This window comes from Triticum urartu, chromosome 5A, assembly GCF_056163025.1.
Source record: "Triticum urartu cultivar PI428250 chromosome 5A, HENAU_Tu73, whole genome shotgun sequence".
Lineage (NCBI taxonomy): Eukaryota > Viridiplantae > Streptophyta > Magnoliopsida > Poales > Poaceae > Triticum > Triticum urartu.
Window position 1 is genome coordinate 71591959 of NC_141877.1, and position 18114 is coordinate 71610072.

An 18114-nucleotide genomic window follows, 5' to 3' on the forward strand; every position below is an offset into this window, starting at 1 on the left:
ATATCAGGATGTTTTGGATTTTCAAAGCCAGGTGGTTGTGCAACATACACTTCTTCTTCAATCTTGCCATTGAGAAAGGCACTTTTCACATCCATCTGATAGAGAAGTATGTTATGATGATTTGCATAGGCCAGCAGTATGCGTATCGCTTCAAGCCTAGCCACAGGAGAAAATGTTTCATCGAAGTCAATGCCCTCCACTTGAGTATATCCTTGAGCAATGAGACGAGCTTTGTTTCTGACAACTTGACCATGCTCATCTTGCTTGTTGCGGTATATCCATTTGGTGCCTATTATGTTGTGCTTCCGTGGATCAGGACGCTTAACCAGTTCCCATACATTATTCAGCTCAAACTGTTGAAGCTCTTCTTGCATAGCTTGAATCCATTCAGGTTCCATGAAGGCTTCTTCAACTTTCTTGGGTTCTGATATTGAGACGAATGCGAAATGCCCACAGAAGTTTGTTAGCTGAGTTGCCCTTGAACGAGTGAGTGGACCAGGTGCATTGATGCTGTCAAGTATTTTGTCAATTTGTACTTCATTTGCAACACGAGGGTGTGTGGGGCGAAGACTTTGCTCTTGCTGATCTATATGGTCATTTGAAGGTATATCTTCAGGCTGAGCATTGTCTTCATGTGGATCAGGTGCTGAGATGATAAGTTCTTCTTCAGGATGAGCTTCAGAAGGTACAATTTCTCCAGTTCCCATAAGCTTGATTGATTCATTTGCTGGAACTTCATCTAGCACATTTGGCAATTGCTCTCTTTGTGACCCATTGGTTTCATCAAATCGCACATCCACTGTTTCAACCACTTTGTAGTGGAAGAGATTGAAGACTCTGTAGGAGTGCGAATCCTTTCCATATCCAAGCATGAAGCCTTCATGTGCTTTTGGTGCAAACTTTGAGGTGTGGTGTGGGTCCTTGATCCAGCATTTTGCGCCAAATACTCTGAAGTAACTGACATTTGGCTTCTTGCCAGTTAGGAGTTCATAAGATGTCTTGTTCAGAAGCTTGTGAAGATAAACACGATTGATTGTATGGCATGCAGTATCAATGGCTTCAGTCCAGAATTATCTTGGAGTCTTGTATTCATCTAGCATTGTTCTGGCCATCTCAATGAGTGTTCTGTTCTTGCGTTCGACGACGCCATTCTGCTGTGGCGTGTATGGAGCTGAGAATTCATGTGTGATGCCCAAGGTATCCAGATATGTATCAAGGCCAGTGTTCTTGAATTCAGTGCCATTGTCACTTCTGATGTGCTTTATCTTGGCGCCAAAATTGTTCACAGCTCGATTTGCGAAGCATCTGAAGACATCCTGCACTTCATTCTTGTAAAGGATTATGTGCACCCAAGTATATCTAGAATAATCATCAACAATTACGAAGCCATAGAGGCAAGCAGAAGTAGTAAAAGTTGAGTAGTGAGTGGGACCGAAAAGATCCATGTGAAGCAGTTCGAAGGGTTGAGTAGTGGTCATGATTGTCTTCGAAGGATGTTTTGCCCTTGTCATTTTCCCTGCTTCACAGGCACCGTATAAGTGATCTTTCTTGAACTTGACGCCCTCGATGCCTATGACGTGCTTTTTCTTCGCAAGAGTGTGGAGGTTCCTCATGCCAGCATGCCCAAGCCTTCGATGCCAAAGCCAGCATTCTGAAGCTTTTGCAAGAAGACATACTGCAAGTTGTGGTCCTGCTGAGAAATCTACCACATACAAATCACCTTTCCTATACCCTTCAAACACTAGAGATTTGTCAGATTCCATTAGCACCAGGCAGCGATATTTGCCAAACATTACAATCATATTCAAATCGCAAAGCATTGAGACAGACATTAAGTTGAAGCCAAGGGATTCAACAAGCATGACTTTATCCATGTGTTGATCCTTTGAGATTGCAACTCTACCTAGACCCAATACCTTACTTTTACCAGTGTCAGCGAATGTAATGTGGCTCTTGTCGGATGGACGTAAAGTTGAGTCCATAAGAAGGCTTCTTCTGCCAGTCATGTGATTTGTACACCCACTGTCAATAATCCATTCTGAAGACTTTGAATTCGCTGGTGTCGTACCCTACAGTGCAGTTAGGGGGATAGGCTTCACGAAGAGTGTTGTGAAGCATAAACATTTGACGAACCAGTGGGTTATGAAAACTTAGATCCAGATTAGGACTAATGGGGAGAGTAGCATGCGATTCAGGAACGAATTACATAATGATGCCATTTGGGCAGTTTATCTTGCTCCCCACAAGATTTTTATGGTCCCCAGCAATAGCATCAGAAGATTTTGTTTTTGTGCTGGAGACCTTTCCCTGCAAAAGAGAGTTAAGCTTTTTTAACCACCCACATCTTCAAGGGTGGCTTAGAAGCTATAAGTCTAAGTGCAGCATCTGAGAATTTTGGCTTTGAAGCCTTAGCAAACAGTCTAGCAGGGGGACAATAATACTCATAGGCATAAGCAGAATAATTTTTGGTCATATGAACATGACGGTTCGATGAACCGCTCTCATATTCATATGCCTGAGTATGGTTTCCCTGCAAAACATTTGCGTTAGTGTGACTCAGGTGAGTCCTCTGTCTGTATGAAGCCTTTGGACCGGGGTTTGTCTTCTTCAAGTGAGGTGTCATGAAGACATTCACAGGAAGATTTTCCAGACATGTTTTCGGAACCCAGATCTTCTTCGTAGGCGGTCCATTCCTGCAGTTAGTACCAATGTACCTGGCAAACACTTCACCATTCTGATTCTTAAACAGTTTATAGTTTGCATCAAAGGATTCATCAATGATAATTGGGTTAGCACAAGTGAAGCCAGACAGATTGGATGGATCTACTAAGGATTCCTTTGCAGCAACCCATATGGTTTTGGGGTACTGCTCAGGTTTCCAGTAAGAGCCATCTGCATTAATTCTCCTCTCGAACCCAACACCCTCTTTCCTGGGGTTTCGGTTCAGAATCTGCTTCTTAAGGACATCACATAATGTTTGATGCCCTTTCAGACTTTTGTACATCCCTGTTTCAAGCAATGTCTTCAACCTAGCATTCTCATCAGCAATAGCAGTGGTACCCTCAGCAGAGGGGTTAGTTGCCACATCAACAGTTGACGATATTGGAACAGTAGTAGCAGTGGAACATTCAGCAACAGAATTAGCATTATTACGCTCAATGCATTTAAGACATGGTGGTTCAACTCCTTCCTGAGCGGGACTGATCTGTTCGGCGCGAAGTGACTCGTTTTCCTTTTGAAGATCTTCATGAGCCACCCTCAATTTCTCAAGTTCTTGCTTCCTTTGAAGATAGTCATAGGAAAGCTTTTCATGAGTTGTTGAGAGAGTATCATGACGATCTTCAAGTTCCTGATACTTAACGTGAAGGTTTTTTATGTCTTCAATTAAGGATTCAGATCGAGTCATTTCAGCACCCAATAGATCATTGCTTCTGTCTAACAGTTTTTGAATATGTTCCATAGCTTTCTGTTGTTCAGTTGCAATTTTAGCAAGTGTTTTGTAGCTAGGTTTTGAATCACATTCAGAGTCATCGTCACTGGATGTTTCATAGCGAGTGGTGCGTGTGTTTACCTTGGCACCGCGTGCCATGAAGCAGTAGGTAGGAGTGGAGTCGTTCTTGTCATTTGCGTCGGTGTCGGTGATGCAGTTATTGTCTTCAGTGTTGAAGATGGACTTGGCGACGTATGTTGTAGCTACACTCGCAATGCCAGAATCAGACTCCTCCTCAGATTCCACCTCTGCCTCCTCAGATGCGGACTCCTCCTCTGAATCCATCTCCTTGCCAACAAACGCACGTGCCTTGCCAGATGAGCTCTTCTTGTGTGATGAAGACTTTGATGAAGACTTGGAAGAAGACTTTGAGTATTTCTTCTTTTTCTTGTCGTCAGAATCATATTCTTTGCTCTTCTTCTTCCTTCTGTTCTCATTGTCCCACTGTGGACACTCAGAAATGAAGTGTCCAGTTTTCTTGCACTTGTGACATGTTTTCTTCTTGTAGTCATGAGCAGAAACTTCATCATTCCTTGAGCTTGATCGTGAAGATTTTCTGAAGCCTTTCTTCTTGGTGAATTTTTGGAACTTCTTCACTAGCATTGCAAGTTCTCTTCCAATGTCTTCAGGATCATCAGAACTGCAGTCAGATTCTTATTCAGATGAGGAGACAGCTTTTGCCTTCAAAGCACGAGTTCGCCCATAGTTTGGACCGTAGATATCTCTTTTCTCAGAAAGCTGAAACTCATGTGTGTTGAGCCTCTCAAGTATGTCGGACGGATCGAGTGTCTTGAAATCAGGACGTTCTTGAATCATCAGGGCCAGAATGTCAAACAAACTATCAAGTGATCTCAGCAGCGTCTTGACGATTTCATGTTTGGTGATCTCAGTAGCGCCGAGGGCTTGAAGCTCATTTGTGATGTCAGTGAGCCGATCAAAGGTGTGCTGGACATTCTCATTGTCATTTCGCTTGAAGCGGTTGAAGAGATTGCGAAGGACACTGATTCTTTGATCTCTCTGGGTTGATATGCCTTCATTAACTTTGGAGAGCCAGTCCCACACCAGTTTGGATGTCTTCAAGGCACTCACACGGCCATACTGTCCTTTGGTCAGATGACCACAGATGATATTCTTGGCAGTAGAGTCCAGTTGAACGAACTTCTTGACATCAGCAGCAGTGACACCTTCTCCAGCCTTGGGAACGCCGTTTTCGACGACATACCATAGGTCGACGTCAATGGCTTCAAGATGCATGCGCATCTTATTCTTTCAGTAGGGATATTAAGTTCCATCGAAGACGGGGCAAGCAGCGGAGACTTTGATTATCCCTGCAGTCGACATAGCTAAAACTCCAGGTGGTTAAACCGAATCACACAGAACAAGGAAGCACCTTGCTCTGATACCAATTGAAAGTGCGTTATATCGACTAGAGGGGGATGAATAGGCAATTTTTATGAAAGTCTTCAATACGTGAGAGTTATGAAGACAAACAGTGAAGATTATGCCTATTACTATGCAGCGGAAGTTAGATTACACTAGGCCAGCCATGGTCATGTATTCAATAGATTGAAAGTGCAATGACAAACAGCTTCAATGTAATAAGGATCAGGTAGGAAGAAGTTATGAAGCCAAACAGATCATACATTCATGTTGTGAAGACAAAAGATAAAGCAAGCATGCAATGGCTTCACAATGAATAACTGTAAGTAAAAGGAAGTGAAGATGAAACCAGTGACACGTTGAAGACAATGATTTGTTGGACCAGTTCCATTTGCTGTGACAACTGTACGTCTGGTTGGAGCAGTTAGGTGTTTAAACCAAAGGACACACAGTCCCGGACACCCAGTCAAGGACACTTAGTCCAAGACACCCAGTCCTCACCGTTTTCTCCTTGAGATAAGGTCACACAGACCTCGCACAATCACTCAGGTAAGTCTTCAAGGTAGACTCCCAAACCTTCACAGACTTCGTTCACTGGCAATCCACAATTTCTCTTGGATGCTCAGAACGCGACGCCTAACCGTCTGGAGGATGCACAGTCCTCAAGTGTAATAAGTCTTCAAATCACACAGACATGAAGACTTAAGTGATGCCCAATTTACTCTGGCTCTGGGTGGTTAGGGCTTTTCTCCTCACTAGGAATTTTTCTCTCAAAGTCTTCGAGGTGGGTTGCTCTCCAACGACAAAAGCCGTGCACTTAAATCTGAGCAGCCAACCGTTTATGGTTGTGGGGGGTGGACTATTTATAGCCACTTGGCAACCCGACCTGATCTGTCCGAAATGACCCTGGGTCACTAAGGAACTGACACGTGTACCAACGGTCGAATTTTGAACTCACACGGCAACTTTACTTGGGCTACAAGTAAAGCTGACTTGTCTGACTCTGGACAAGATTTTCTCTCAAAGTCTTCGCTCGAAGACATAGGATTTGAATTAGGCATCACTTCAGTCATTCTGACTGGTTCTCTTGGACCCCACTTAACAGTACGGTGATTCCTATGACACAACATAAATGAAATAAATCTACGAAGGATCTAAGTCTTCGAGTTCCATAAACTTCATAGGGAGTCTTCTCATGTCATTGTCTTCAATATGAATATCTTCATAAACAATCATTGTCTTCAATGTCTTCGTACATTTTTAGGGGTCATCTCTGGTAATAAAACCGAATCAATGAGGGACTTCTACCTGTGTTTTCCTGCAATTCTCACAAACACGTTAGTCCCTCAACTAGGTTTGTCGTCAATACTCCAAAACCAACTAGGGGTGGCACTAGATGCACTTACAGACATGTTACCCCCGGCTTCATCCCTTATGCTTCCCACTCCCACGTCCGCTACAAAGACGGCTATACATTCTTACTACCATTACAACCGTCGCCTACTAATGGATAATGCCCTATACTACTTACTCTCTCGCTCAACTACGAAGACGAGTTTACCACGATTTCCACCCCTACCTCTATATCGCAGCAACACGTATTTTACAACCCTTTCAGAACACGCTTTTCACGCCCCAACTCTCCCTAGACACGTGACTAATGAGCTCCGAGCTAAAACATATCGCAAATGTCAAAAATATGATGACAAGCTTAATATATATCGCGCACGTGCGTTCTGTTCCTCACGTACGTACAAAAATAATTAAAATGGGAATGCAACACGAGGACTTCCCAGGAGGTCACCCATCCTAGTACTACTCTCGCCCAAGCACGCTTAACTTCAGAGTTCTGATGGGATCCGGTGCTTTAGTGCTAGTATGATCGCATCCAACATGTTACCCCCGGCTTCATCCCTTATGCTTCCCACTCCCACGTCCGCTACAAAGACGGCTATACATTCTCACTACCATTACAGCCGTCGCCTACTAATGGATAATGCCCTATACTACTTACTCTCTCGCTCAACTACGAAGACGAGTTTACCACGATTTCCACCCCTCCCTCTATACCGCAGCAACACGTATTTTACACCCCTTTCACAACGCGCTTTTCGCGCCCCAACTCTCCCTAGACGCGTGACTAATGAGCTCCGAGCTAAATATATCGCAAATGTCAAAAATATGATGACAGGCTTAATATATATCACGCACGTGCGTTCTGTTCCTCACGTACGTACAAAAATAATTAAAAAGGGAATGCAACACGACTCACGTACGTACAAAAATAATTAAATAGGGAATGCAACACGAGAACTTCCCAGGAGGTCACCCATCCTAGTACTACTCTCGCCCAAGCACGCTTAACTTTGAAGTTCTGATGGGATCCGGTGCTTTAGTGCTGGTATGATTGCATCCGGCATGTTACCCCCGGCTTCATCCCTTATGCTTCCCACTCCCACGTCCGCTACAAAGACGGCTATTCATTCTTACTACCATTACAACCGTCGCCTACTAATGGATAATGCCCTATACTACTTACTCTCTCGCTCAACTACGAAGACGAGTTTACCACGATTTCCACCCCTCCCTCTATACCGCAGCAACACGTATTTTACACCCCTTTCAGAACGCGCTTTTCGCGCCCCAACTCTCCCTAGACGCGTGACTAATGAGCTCCGAGCTAAAACATATCGCAAATGTCAAAAATATGATGACATGCTTAATATATATCGCGCACGTGCGTTCTGTTCCTCACGTACGTACAAAAATAATTAAAAAGGGAATGCAACACGAGGACTTCCCAGGAGGTCACCCATCCTAGTACTACTCTCGCCCAAGCACGCTTAACTTCGGAGTTCCGATGGGATCCGGTGCTTTAGTGCTGGTATGATCGCATCCGACATGTTACCCCCGGCTTCGTCCCTTATGCTTCCCACTCCCACGTCCGCTACAAAGACGGCTATACATTCTTACTACCATTACAACCGTCGCCTACTAATGGATAATGCCCTATACTACTTACTCTCTCGCTCAACTACGAAGGCGAGTTTACCACGATTTCCACCCCTCCCTCTATACCGCAGCAACAAGTATTTTACACCCCTTTCAGAACGCGCTTTTCGCGCCCCAACTCTCCCTAGACGCGTGACTAATGAGCTCCGAGCTAAAACATATCGCAAATGTCAAAAATATGATGACAGGCTTAATATATATCGCGCACGTGCGTTCTGTTCCTCACGTACGTACAAAAATAATTAAAAAGGGAATGCAACACGAGGACTTCCCAGGAGGTCACCCATCCTAGTACTACTCTCGCCCAAGCACGCTTAACTTCGGAGTTCTGATGGGATCCGGTGCTTTAGTGCTGGTATGATCGCATCCGACATGTTACCCCCGGCTTCATCCCTTATGCTTCCCACTCCCACGTCCGATACAAAGACGGCTATACATTCTTACTACCATTACAACCGTCGCCTACTAATGGATAATGCCCTATACTACTTACTCTCTCGCTCAACTACGAAGACGAGTTTACCACGATTTCCACCCCTCCCTCTATACCGCAGCAACACGTATTTTACACCCTTTCAGAACGCGCTTTTCGCGCCCCAACTCTCCCTGGACGCGTGACTAATGAGCTCCGAGCTAAAACATATCGCAAATGTCAAAAATATGATGACAGGCTTAATATATATCACGCACGTGCGTTCTGTTCCTCACGTATGTACAAAAATAATTAAAAAGGGAATGCAACACGAGGACTTCCCAGGAGGTCACCCATCCTATTACTACTCTCACCCCTTTCAGAACGCGCTTTTCGCGCCCCAACTATCCCTAGACGCGTGACTAATGAGCTCCGAGCTAAAACATATCACAAATGTCAAAAATATGATGACAGGCTTAATATATATCGCGCACATGCGTTCTGTTCCTCACGTACGTACAAAAATAATTAAAAAGGGAATGCAACACGGGGACTTCCCAGGATGTCACCCATCCTAGTACTACTCTCGCCCAAGCACGCTTAACTTCGGAGTTCTGATAGGATCCGGTGCTTTAGTGCTGGTATGATCGCATCCGAGATGTTACCCCCGGCTTCATCCCTTATGCTTTTCACTCCCACGTCCGCTACAAAGACGGCTATACATTCTTAATACCATTACAACCGTCGCCTACTAATGGATAATGCCCTATACTACTTACTCTCTCGCTCAACTACGAAGGCGAGTTTACCACGATTTCCACCCCTCCCTCTATACCGCAGCAACATGTATTTTACACCCCTTTCAGAACGCGCTTTTCGCGGCCCAACTCTCCCTAGACGCGTGACTAATGAGCTCCGAGCTAAAACATATCGCAAATGTCAAAAATATGATGACAGGCTTAATATATATCACGCACGTGCGTTCTGTTCCTCACGTACGTAAAAAAATAATTAAAAAGGTAATGCAACACGAGGACATCCCAGAAGGTCACCCATCCTAGTACTACTCTCGCCCAAGCATGCTTAACTTCGGAGTTCTGATGGGATCCGGTGCTTTAGTGCTGGTATGATCGCATCCGACATGTTACCCCCGGCTTCATCCCTTATGCTTCCCACTCCCACGTCCGATACAAAGACGGCTATACATTCTTACTACCATTACAACCGTCGCCTACTAATGGATAATGCCCTATACTACTTACTCTCTCGCTCAACTACGAAGACGAGTTTACCACGATTTCCACCCCTCCCTCTATACCGCAGCAACACGTATTTTACACCCTTTCAGAACGCGCTTTTCGCGCCCCAACTCTCCCTGGACGCGTGACTAATGAGCTCCGAGCTAAAACATATCGCAAATGTCAAAAATATGATGACAGGCTTAATATATATCACGCACGTGCGTTCTGTTCCTCACGTATGTACAAAAATAATTAAAATGGGAATGCAACATGAGGACTTCTCAGGAGGTCACCCATCCTATTACTACTCTCACCCCTTTCAGAACGCGCTTTTCGCGCCCCAACTCTCCCTAGACGCGTGACTAATGAGCTCCGAGCTAAAACATATCGCAAATGTCAAAAATATGATGACAGGCTTAATATATATCGCGCACATGCGCTCTGTTCCTCACGTACGTACAAAAATAATTAAAAAGGGAATGCAACACGGGGACTTCCCAGGATGTCACCCATCCTAGTACTACTCTCGCCCAAGCACGCTTAACTTCGGAGTTCTGATAGGATCCGGTGCTTTAGTGCTGGTATGATCGCATCCGACATGTTACCCCCGGCTTCATCCCTTATGCTTCCCACTCCCACGTCCGCTACAAAGACGGCTATACATTCTTAATACCATTACAACCGTCGCCTACTAATGGATAATGCCCTATACTACTTACACTCTCGCTCAACTACGAAGGCGAGTTTACCACGATTTCCACCCCTTCCTCTATACCGCAGCAACACGTATTTTACACCCATTTCAGAACGCGCTTTTCGCGCCCCAACTCTCCCTAGACGCGTGACTAATGAGCTCCGAGCTAAAACATATCGCAAATGTCAAAAATATGATGACAGGCTTAATATATATCACGCACGTGCGTTCTGTTCCTCACGTACGTACAAAAATAATTAAAAAGGGTATGCAACACGAGGACTTCCCAGGAGGTCAGCCATCCTAGTACTACTCTCGCCCAAGCACGCTTAACTTCGGAGTTCTGATGGGATCCGGTGCTTTAGTGCTGGTATGATCGCATCCGACATGTTACCCCCGGCTTCATCCCTTATGCTTCCCACTCCCACGTCCGCTACAAAGACGGCTATACATTCTTAATACCATTACAACCGTCGCCTACTAATGGATAATGCCCTATACTACTTACTCTCTCGCTCAACTACGAAGGCGAGTTTACCACGATTTCCACCCCTCCCTCTATACCGCAGCAACACGTATTTTACACCCCTTTCAGAACGCGCTTTTCGCACCCCAACTCTCCCTTGACGCGTGAATAATGAGCTCCGAGCTAAAACATATCGCAAATGTCAAAAATATGATGACAGGCTTAATATATATCACGCACGTGCATTCTGTTCCTCACATACGTACAAAAATAATTAAAAAGGGAATGCAACACGAGGACTTCCCAGAAGGTCACCCATCCTAGTACTACTCTCGCCCAAGCACACTTAACTTCGGACTTCTGATGGGATCCGGTGCTTTAGTGCTGGTATGATCGCATCCGACATCTTACCCCCGGCTTCATCCCTTATGCTTCCCACTCCCACGTCCGCTACAAAGACGGCTATACATTCTTACTACCATTACAACCGTCGCCTACTAATGGATAATGCCCTATACTACTTACTCTCTCGCTCAACTACGAAGACGAGTTAACGACGATTTCCACCCCTCCCTCTATACCGCAGCAACACGTATTTTACACCCCTTTCAGAACGCGCTTTTCGCGCCCCAACTCTCCCTGGACGCGTGACTAATGAGCTCCGAGCTAAAACATATCGCAAATGTCAAAAATATGATGACAGGCTTAATATATATCGCGCACGTGCGTTCTGTTCCTCACGTACGTACAAAAATAATTAAAAAGGGAATGCAACACGAGGACTTTCCAGGAGGTCACCCATCCTAGTACTACTCTCACCCCATTCAGAACGGGCTTTTCGCGCCCCAACTTCCCTAGACGCGTGACTAATGAGCTCCGAGCTAAAACATATCGCAAATGTCAAAAATATGATGACAGGCTTAATATATATCACGCACGTGCGTTCTGTTCCTCACGTACGTACAAAAATAATTAAAAAGGGAATGCAACACGAGGACTTCCCAGGAGGTCACCCATCCTAATACTACTCTCGCCCAAGCACGCTTAACTTCGGAGTTCTGATGGGATCCGATGCTTTAGTGCTGGTATGATCGCATCCGACATGTTACCCCCTCCAACGTCCGCTACAAAGACGTCTAGACATTCTTACTACCATTACAACCGTCGCCTACTAATGGATAATGCCCTATACTACTTACTCTCTCGCTCAACTACGAAGACGAGTTTACCACGATTTCCACCCCTTCCTCTATACCGCAGCAACACGTATTTTACACCCATTTCAGAACGCGCTTTTCGCGCCCCAACTCTCCCTAGACGCGTGACTAATGAGCGCCGAGCTAAAACATATCGCAAATGTCAAAAATATGATGACATGCTTAATATACATCACGCACGTGCGTTCTGTTCCTCACGTACGTACAAAAATAATTAAAAAGGGTATGCAACACGAGGACTTCCCAGGAGGTCAGCCATCCTAGTACTACTCTCGCCCAAGCACGCTTAACTTCGGAGTTCTGATGGGATCCGGTGCTTTAGTGCTGGTATGATCGCATCCGACATGTTACCCCCGGCTTCATCCCTTATGCTTCCCACTCCCACGTCCGCTACAAAGACGGCTATACATTCTTAATACCATTACAACCGTCGCCTACTAATGGATAATGCCCTATACTACTTACTCTCTCGCTCAACTACGAAGGCGAGTTTACCACGATTTCCACCCCTCCCTCTATACCGCAGCAACACGTATTTTACACCCCTTTCAGAACGCGCTTTTCGCACCCCAACTCTCCCTAGACGCGTGACTAATGAGCTCCGAGCTAAAACATATCGCAAATGTCAAAAATATGATGACAGGCTTAATATACATCACGCACGTGCGTTCTGTTCCTCACGTACGTACAAAAATAATTAAAAAGGGTATGCAACACGAGGACTTCCCAGGAGGTCAGCCATCCTAGTACTACTCTCGCCCAAGCACACTTAACTTCGGAGTTCTGATGGGATCCGGTGCTTTAGTGCTGGTATGATCGCATCCGACATGTTACCCCCGGCTTCATCCCTTATGCTTCCCACTCCCACGTCCGCTACAAAGACGGCTATACATTCTTACTACCATTACAACCGTCGCCTACTAATGGATAATGCCCTATACTACTTACTCTCTCGCTCAACTACGAAGACGAGTTTACCACGATTTCCACCCCTCCCTCTATACCGCAGCAACACGTATTTTACACCCCTTTCACAACGCGCTTTTCGCGCCCCAACTCTCCCTGGACGCGTGACTAATGAGCTCCGAGCTAAAACATATCGCAAATGTCAAAAATATGATGACAGGCTTAATATATATCGCGCACGTGCGTTCTGTTCCTCACGTACGTACAAAAATAATTAAAAAGGGAATGCAACACGAGGACTTTCCAGGAGGTCACCCATCCTAGTACTACTCTCGCCCAAGCACGCTTAACTTCGGAGTTCTGATGGGATCCGGTGCTTTAGTGCTGGTATGATCGCATCCGACATGTTACCCCCAGCTTCATCCCTTATGCTTCCCACTCCCACGTCCGCTACAAAGACGGCTATACATTCTTAATACCATTACAACCGTCGCCTACTAATGGATAATGCCCTATACTACTTACTCTCTCGCTCAACTACGAAGGTGAGTTTACAACGATTTCCACCCCTCCCTCTATACCGCAGCAACACGTATTTTACACCCCTTTCAGAACGCGCTTTTCGCACCCCAACTCTCCCTAGACGCGTGACTAATGAGCTTCGAGCTAAAACATATCGCAAATGTCAAAAATATGATGACAGGCTTAATATATATCACGCACGTGCATTCTGTTCCTCACATACGTACAAAAATAATTAAAAAGGGAATGCAACACGAGGACTTCCCAGGAGGTCACCCATCCTAGTACTACTCTCGCCAAAGCACGCTTAACTTCGGAGTTCTGATGGGATCCGGTGCTTTAGTGCTGGTATGATCGCATCCGACATGTTACCCCCGGCTTCATCCCTTATGCTTCCCACTCCCACGTCCGCTACAAAGACGGCTATACATTCTTACTACCATTACAACCGTCACCTACTAATGGATAATGCCCTATACTACTTACTCTCTCGCTCAACTACGAAGACGAGTTTACCACGATTTCCATCCCTCCCTCTATACCGCAGCAACACGTATTTTACACCCCTTTCAGAAAGCGCTTTTCGCGCCCCAACTCTCCCTGGACGCGTGACTAATGAGCTCCGAGCTAAAACATATCGCAAATGTCAAAAATATGATGACAGGCTTAATATATATCGCGCACGTGCGTTCTGTTCCTCACGTACATACAAAAATAATTAAAAAGGGAATGCAACACGAGGACTTTCCAGGAGGTCACCCATCCTAGTACTACTCTCACCCCTTTCAGAACGCGCTTTTCGCGCCCCAACTTCCCTAGACGCGTGACTAATGAGCTCCGAGCTAAAACATATCGCAAATGTCAAAAATATGATGACAGGCTTAATATATATCACGCACGTGCGTTCTGTTCCTCACGTACGTACAAAAATAATTAAAAAGGGAATGCAACACGAGGACTTCCCAGGAGGTCACCCATCCTAATACTACTCTCGCCCAAGCACGCCTAACTTCGGAGTTCTGATGGGATCCGATGCTTTAGTGCTGGTATGATCGCATCCGACATGTTACTCCCTCCCACGTCCGCTACAAAGACGGCTAGACATTCTTACTACCATTACAACCGTCGCCTACTGATGGATAATGCCCTATACTACTTACTCTCTCGCTCAACTACGAAGACGAGTTTACCACGATTTCCACCCCTCCCTCTATACCGCAGCAACACGTATTTTACACCCCTTTCAGAACGCGCTTTTTGCGCCCCAACTCTCCCTAGACGCGTGACTAATGAGCTCCGAGCTAAAACATATCGCAAATGTCAAAAATATGATGACAGGCTTAATATATATCGCGCACGTGCGTTCTGTTCCTCACGTACGTACAAAAATAATTAAAAAGGGAATGCAACACGAGGACTTCCAAGGAGGTCACCCATCCTAGTACTACTCTCGCCCAAGCACGCTTAACTTCGGAGTTCTGATGGGATCCGGTGCTTTAGTGCTGGTATGATCGCATCCGACATGTTACCCCCGGCTTCATCCCTTATGCTTCCCACTCCCACGTCCGCTACAAAGACGGCTATACATTCTTACTACCATTACAACCGTCGCCTACTAATGGATAATGCCCTATACTACTTACTCTCTCGCTCAACTACGAAGATGAGTTTACCACGATTTCCACCCCTCCCTCTATACCGCAGCAACACGTATTTTACACCCCTTTCAGAACGCGCTTTTCGCGCCCCAACTCTCCCTAGACGCGTGACTAATGAGCTCCGAGCTGAAACATATCGCAAATGTCAAAAATATGATGACAGGCTTAATATATATCGCGCACGTGCGTTCTGTTCCTCACGTACGTACAAAAATAATTTAAAAGGGAATGAAACACGAGGACTTCCCAGGAGGTCACCCATCCTAGTACTACTCTCGCCCAAGCACGCTTAACTTCGGAGTTCTGATGGGATCCGGTGCTTTAGTGCTGGTACGATCGCATCCGACATGTTACCCCCAGCTTCATCCCTAATGCTTCCCACTCCCACGTCCGCTACAAAGACGGCTATACATTCTTACTACCATTACAACCGTCGCCTACTAATGGATAATGCCCTATACTACTTACTCTCTCGCTCAACTACGAAGACGAGTTTACCACGATTTCCACCCCTCCCTCTATATCGCAGCAACACGTATTTTACACCCCTTTCAGAACGCGCTTTTCGCGCCCCAACTCTCCCTAGACGCGTGACTAATGAGCTCCGAGCTAAAACATATCGCAAATGTCAAAAATATGATGACTGGCTTAATATATATCGCGCACGTGCGTTCTGTTCCTCACGTACGTACAAAACTAATTAAAAAGGGAATGCAACACGAGGACTTCCCAGGAGGTCACCCATCCTAGTACTACTCTCGCCCAAGCACGCTTAACTTCGGTGTTCTGATGGGATCCGGTGCTTTAGTGCTGGTATGATCGCATCAGACATCTTACCCCCGGCTTCATCCCTTATGCTTCCCACTCCCACGTCCGCTACAAAGACGGCTATACATTCTTACTACCATTACAACCGTCGCCTACTAATGGATAATGCCCTATACTACTTACTCTCTTGCACAACTACGAAGACGAGTTTACCACGATTTCCACCCCTCCCTCTATACCGCAGCAACACGTATTTTACACCCCTTTCAGAACGCGCTTTTCGCGCCCCAACTCTCCCTAGACGCGTGACTAATGAGCTCCGAGCTGAAACATATCGCAAATGTCAAAAATATGATGACAGGCTTAATATATATCGCGCACGTGCGTTCTGTTCCTCACGTACGTACAAAAATAATTTAAAAGGGGATGCAACACGAGGACTTCCCAGGAGGTCACCCATCCTAGTACTACTCTCGTCCAAGCACGCTTTACTTCGGAGTTCTGATGGGATCCGGTGCTTTAGTGCTGGTATGATCGCATCCGACATGTTACCCCCGGCTTCATCCCTTATGCTTCCCACTCCCACGTCCGCTACAAAGACGGCTATACATTCTTACTACCATTACAACCGTCACCTACTAATGGATAATGCCCTATACTACTTACTCTCTCGCTCAACTGCGAAGACGAGTTTACCACGATTTCCACCCCTCCCTCTATACCGCAGCAACACGTATTTTACACCCCTTTCAGAACGCGCTTTTCGCGCCCCAAATCTCTCTGGACGCGTGACTAATGAGCTCCGAGCTAAAACATATCGCAAATGTCAAAAATATGATGAGAGGCTTAATATATATCGCGCACGTGCGTTCTGTTCCTCACGTACGTACAAAAATAATTAAAAAGGGAATGCAACACGAGGACTTCCCAGGAGGTCACCCATCCTAGTACTACTCTCGCCCAAGCACGCTTAACTTCGGAGTTCTGATGGGATCCGGTGCTTTAGTGCTGGTATGATCGCATCCGACATGTTACCCCCAGCTTCATCCCTTATGCTTCCCACTCCCACGTCCGCTACAAAGACGGCTATACATTCTTAATACCATTACAACCGTCGCCTACTAATGGATAATGCCCTATACTACTTACTCTCTCGCTCAACTACGAAGGCGAGTTTACCACGATTTCCACCCCTCCCTCTATACCGCAGCAACACGTATTTTACACCCCTTTCAGAACGCGCTTTTCGCACCCCAACTCTCCCTAGACGCGTGACTAATGAGCTCCGAGCTAAAACATATCGCAAATGTCAAAAATATGATGACAGGCTTAATATATATCACGCACGTGCATTCTGTTCCTCACATACGTACAAAAATAATTAAAAAGGGAATGCAACACGAGGACTTCCCAGAAGGTCACCCATCCTAGTACTACTCTCGCCCAAGCACACTTAACTTCGGAGTTCTGATGGGATCCGGTGCTTTAGTGCTGGTATGATCGCATCCGACATCTTACCCCCGGCTTAATCCCTTATGCTTCCCACTCCCACGTCCGCTACAAAGACGGCTATACATTCTTACTACCATTACAACCGTCGCCTACTAATGGATAATGCCCTATACTACTTACTCTCTCGCTCAACTACGAAGACGAGTTTACGACGATTTCCACCCCTCCCTCTATACCGCAGCAACACGTATTTTACACCCCTTTCAGAACGCGCTTTTCGCGCCCCAACTCTCCCTGGACGCGTGACTAATGAGCTCCGAGCTAAAACATATCGCAAATGTCAAAAATATGATGACAGGCTTAATATATATCGCGCACGTGCGTTCTGTTCCTCACGTACGTACAAAAATAATTAAAAAGGGAATGCAACACGAGGACTTTCCAGGAGGTCATGCATCCTAGTACTACTCTCACCCCTTTCAGAACGGGCTTTTCGCGCCCCAACTTCCCTAGACGCGTGACTAATGAGCTCCGAGCTAAAACATATCGCAAATGTCAAAAATAGGATGACAGGCTTAATATATATCACGCACGTGCGTTCTGTTCCTCACGTACGTACAAAAATAATTAAAAAGGGAATGCAACACGAGGACTTCCCAGGAGGTCACCCATCCTAATACTACTCTCGCCCAAGCACGCTTAACTTCGGAGTTCTGATGGGATCCGATGCTTTAGTGCTGGTATGATCGCATCCGACATGTTACCCCCTCCCACGTCCGCTACAAAGACGTCTAGACATTCTTACTACCATTACAACCGTCGCCTACTAATGGATAATGCCCTATACTACTTACTCTCTCGCTCAACTATCAAGACGAGTTTACCACGATTTCCAC

General features: G+C 45.8%; 22 non-coding genes across 22 annotated transcripts; all 22 read right to left on the reverse strand.

Moving 5' to 3' along the window:
* Window positions 1–6641: 6641 nt before the first annotated feature.
* LOC147968459 (5S ribosomal RNA) lies at window positions 6642–6760 on the reverse strand. The gene has a single exon (XR_015606420.1). It is a non-coding gene; the product is annotated as a 5S ribosomal RNA (ribosomal RNA).
* A 406-nt stretch (window positions 6761–7166) lies between these two features.
* Window positions 7167–7285, reverse strand: LOC147968460 (5S ribosomal RNA). The gene has a single exon (XR_015606563.1). It is a non-coding gene; the product is annotated as a 5S ribosomal RNA (ribosomal RNA).
* A 364-nt stretch (window positions 7286–7649) lies between these two features.
* On the reverse strand, window positions 7650–7768 carry LOC147968461 (5S ribosomal RNA). The gene has a single exon (XR_015605813.1). It is a non-coding gene; the product is annotated as a 5S ribosomal RNA (ribosomal RNA).
* Window positions 7769–8132: 364 nt separating this feature from the next.
* On the reverse strand, window positions 8133–8251 carry LOC147968462 (5S ribosomal RNA). Its single transcript, XR_015605930.1, has one exon. It is a non-coding gene; the product is annotated as a 5S ribosomal RNA (ribosomal RNA).
* Window positions 8252–8830: 579 nt separating this feature from the next.
* On the reverse strand, window positions 8831–8949 carry LOC147968463 (5S ribosomal RNA). Its single transcript, XR_015606745.1, has one exon. It is a non-coding gene; the product is annotated as a 5S ribosomal RNA (ribosomal RNA).
* A 364-nt stretch (window positions 8950–9313) lies between these two features.
* LOC147968464 (5S ribosomal RNA) lies at window positions 9314–9432 on the reverse strand. The gene has a single exon (XR_015606790.1). It is a non-coding gene; the product is annotated as a 5S ribosomal RNA (ribosomal RNA).
* Window positions 9433–10011: 579 nt separating this feature from the next.
* Window positions 10012–10130, reverse strand: LOC147968465 (5S ribosomal RNA). The gene has a single exon (XR_015606746.1). It is a non-coding gene; the product is annotated as a 5S ribosomal RNA (ribosomal RNA).
* A 364-nt stretch (window positions 10131–10494) lies between these two features.
* On the reverse strand, window positions 10495–10613 carry LOC147968466 (5S ribosomal RNA). Its single transcript, XR_015606446.1, has one exon. It is a non-coding gene; the product is annotated as a 5S ribosomal RNA (ribosomal RNA).
* Window positions 10614–10977: 364 nt separating this feature from the next.
* On the reverse strand, window positions 10978–11096 carry LOC147968467 (5S ribosomal RNA). The gene has a single exon (XR_015606638.1). It is a non-coding gene; the product is annotated as a 5S ribosomal RNA (ribosomal RNA).
* Window positions 11097–11675: 579 nt separating this feature from the next.
* LOC147968468 (5S ribosomal RNA) lies at window positions 11676–11794 on the reverse strand. Its single transcript, XR_015606495.1, has one exon. It is a non-coding gene; the product is annotated as a 5S ribosomal RNA (ribosomal RNA).
* Window positions 11795–12134: 340 nt separating this feature from the next.
* Window positions 12135–12253, reverse strand: LOC147968469 (5S ribosomal RNA). The gene has a single exon (XR_015606447.1). It is a non-coding gene; the product is annotated as a 5S ribosomal RNA (ribosomal RNA).
* Window positions 12254–12617: 364 nt separating this feature from the next.
* LOC147968470 (5S ribosomal RNA) lies at window positions 12618–12736 on the reverse strand. Its single transcript, XR_015606595.1, has one exon. It is a non-coding gene; the product is annotated as a 5S ribosomal RNA (ribosomal RNA).
* Window positions 12737–13100: 364 nt separating this feature from the next.
* On the reverse strand, window positions 13101–13219 carry LOC147968471 (5S ribosomal RNA). The gene has a single exon (XR_015606244.1). It is a non-coding gene; the product is annotated as a 5S ribosomal RNA (ribosomal RNA).
* A 364-nt stretch (window positions 13220–13583) lies between these two features.
* On the reverse strand, window positions 13584–13702 carry LOC147968472 (5S ribosomal RNA). Its single transcript, XR_015606444.1, has one exon. It is a non-coding gene; the product is annotated as a 5S ribosomal RNA (ribosomal RNA).
* A 579-nt stretch (window positions 13703–14281) lies between these two features.
* Window positions 14282–14400, reverse strand: LOC147968473 (5S ribosomal RNA). Its single transcript, XR_015606749.1, has one exon. It is a non-coding gene; the product is annotated as a 5S ribosomal RNA (ribosomal RNA).
* Window positions 14401–14740: 340 nt separating this feature from the next.
* LOC147968474 (5S ribosomal RNA) lies at window positions 14741–14859 on the reverse strand. Its single transcript, XR_015606140.1, has one exon. It is a non-coding gene; the product is annotated as a 5S ribosomal RNA (ribosomal RNA).
* Window positions 14860–15223: 364 nt separating this feature from the next.
* On the reverse strand, window positions 15224–15342 carry LOC147968475 (5S ribosomal RNA). The gene has a single exon (XR_015606698.1). It is a non-coding gene; the product is annotated as a 5S ribosomal RNA (ribosomal RNA).
* Window positions 15343–15706: 364 nt separating this feature from the next.
* On the reverse strand, window positions 15707–15825 carry LOC147968476 (5S ribosomal RNA). The gene has a single exon (XR_015606651.1). It is a non-coding gene; the product is annotated as a 5S ribosomal RNA (ribosomal RNA).
* A 364-nt stretch (window positions 15826–16189) lies between these two features.
* On the reverse strand, window positions 16190–16308 carry LOC147968477 (5S ribosomal RNA). The gene has a single exon (XR_015606212.1). It is a non-coding gene; the product is annotated as a 5S ribosomal RNA (ribosomal RNA).
* A 364-nt stretch (window positions 16309–16672) lies between these two features.
* Window positions 16673–16791, reverse strand: LOC147968478 (5S ribosomal RNA). The gene has a single exon (XR_015605942.1). It is a non-coding gene; the product is annotated as a 5S ribosomal RNA (ribosomal RNA).
* Window positions 16792–17155: 364 nt separating this feature from the next.
* On the reverse strand, window positions 17156–17274 carry LOC147968479 (5S ribosomal RNA). The gene has a single exon (XR_015605888.1). It is a non-coding gene; the product is annotated as a 5S ribosomal RNA (ribosomal RNA).
* Window positions 17275–17853: 579 nt separating this feature from the next.
* Window positions 17854–17972, reverse strand: LOC147968480 (5S ribosomal RNA). Its single transcript, XR_015606496.1, has one exon. It is a non-coding gene; the product is annotated as a 5S ribosomal RNA (ribosomal RNA).
* Window positions 17973–18114: the final 142 nt, after the last annotated feature.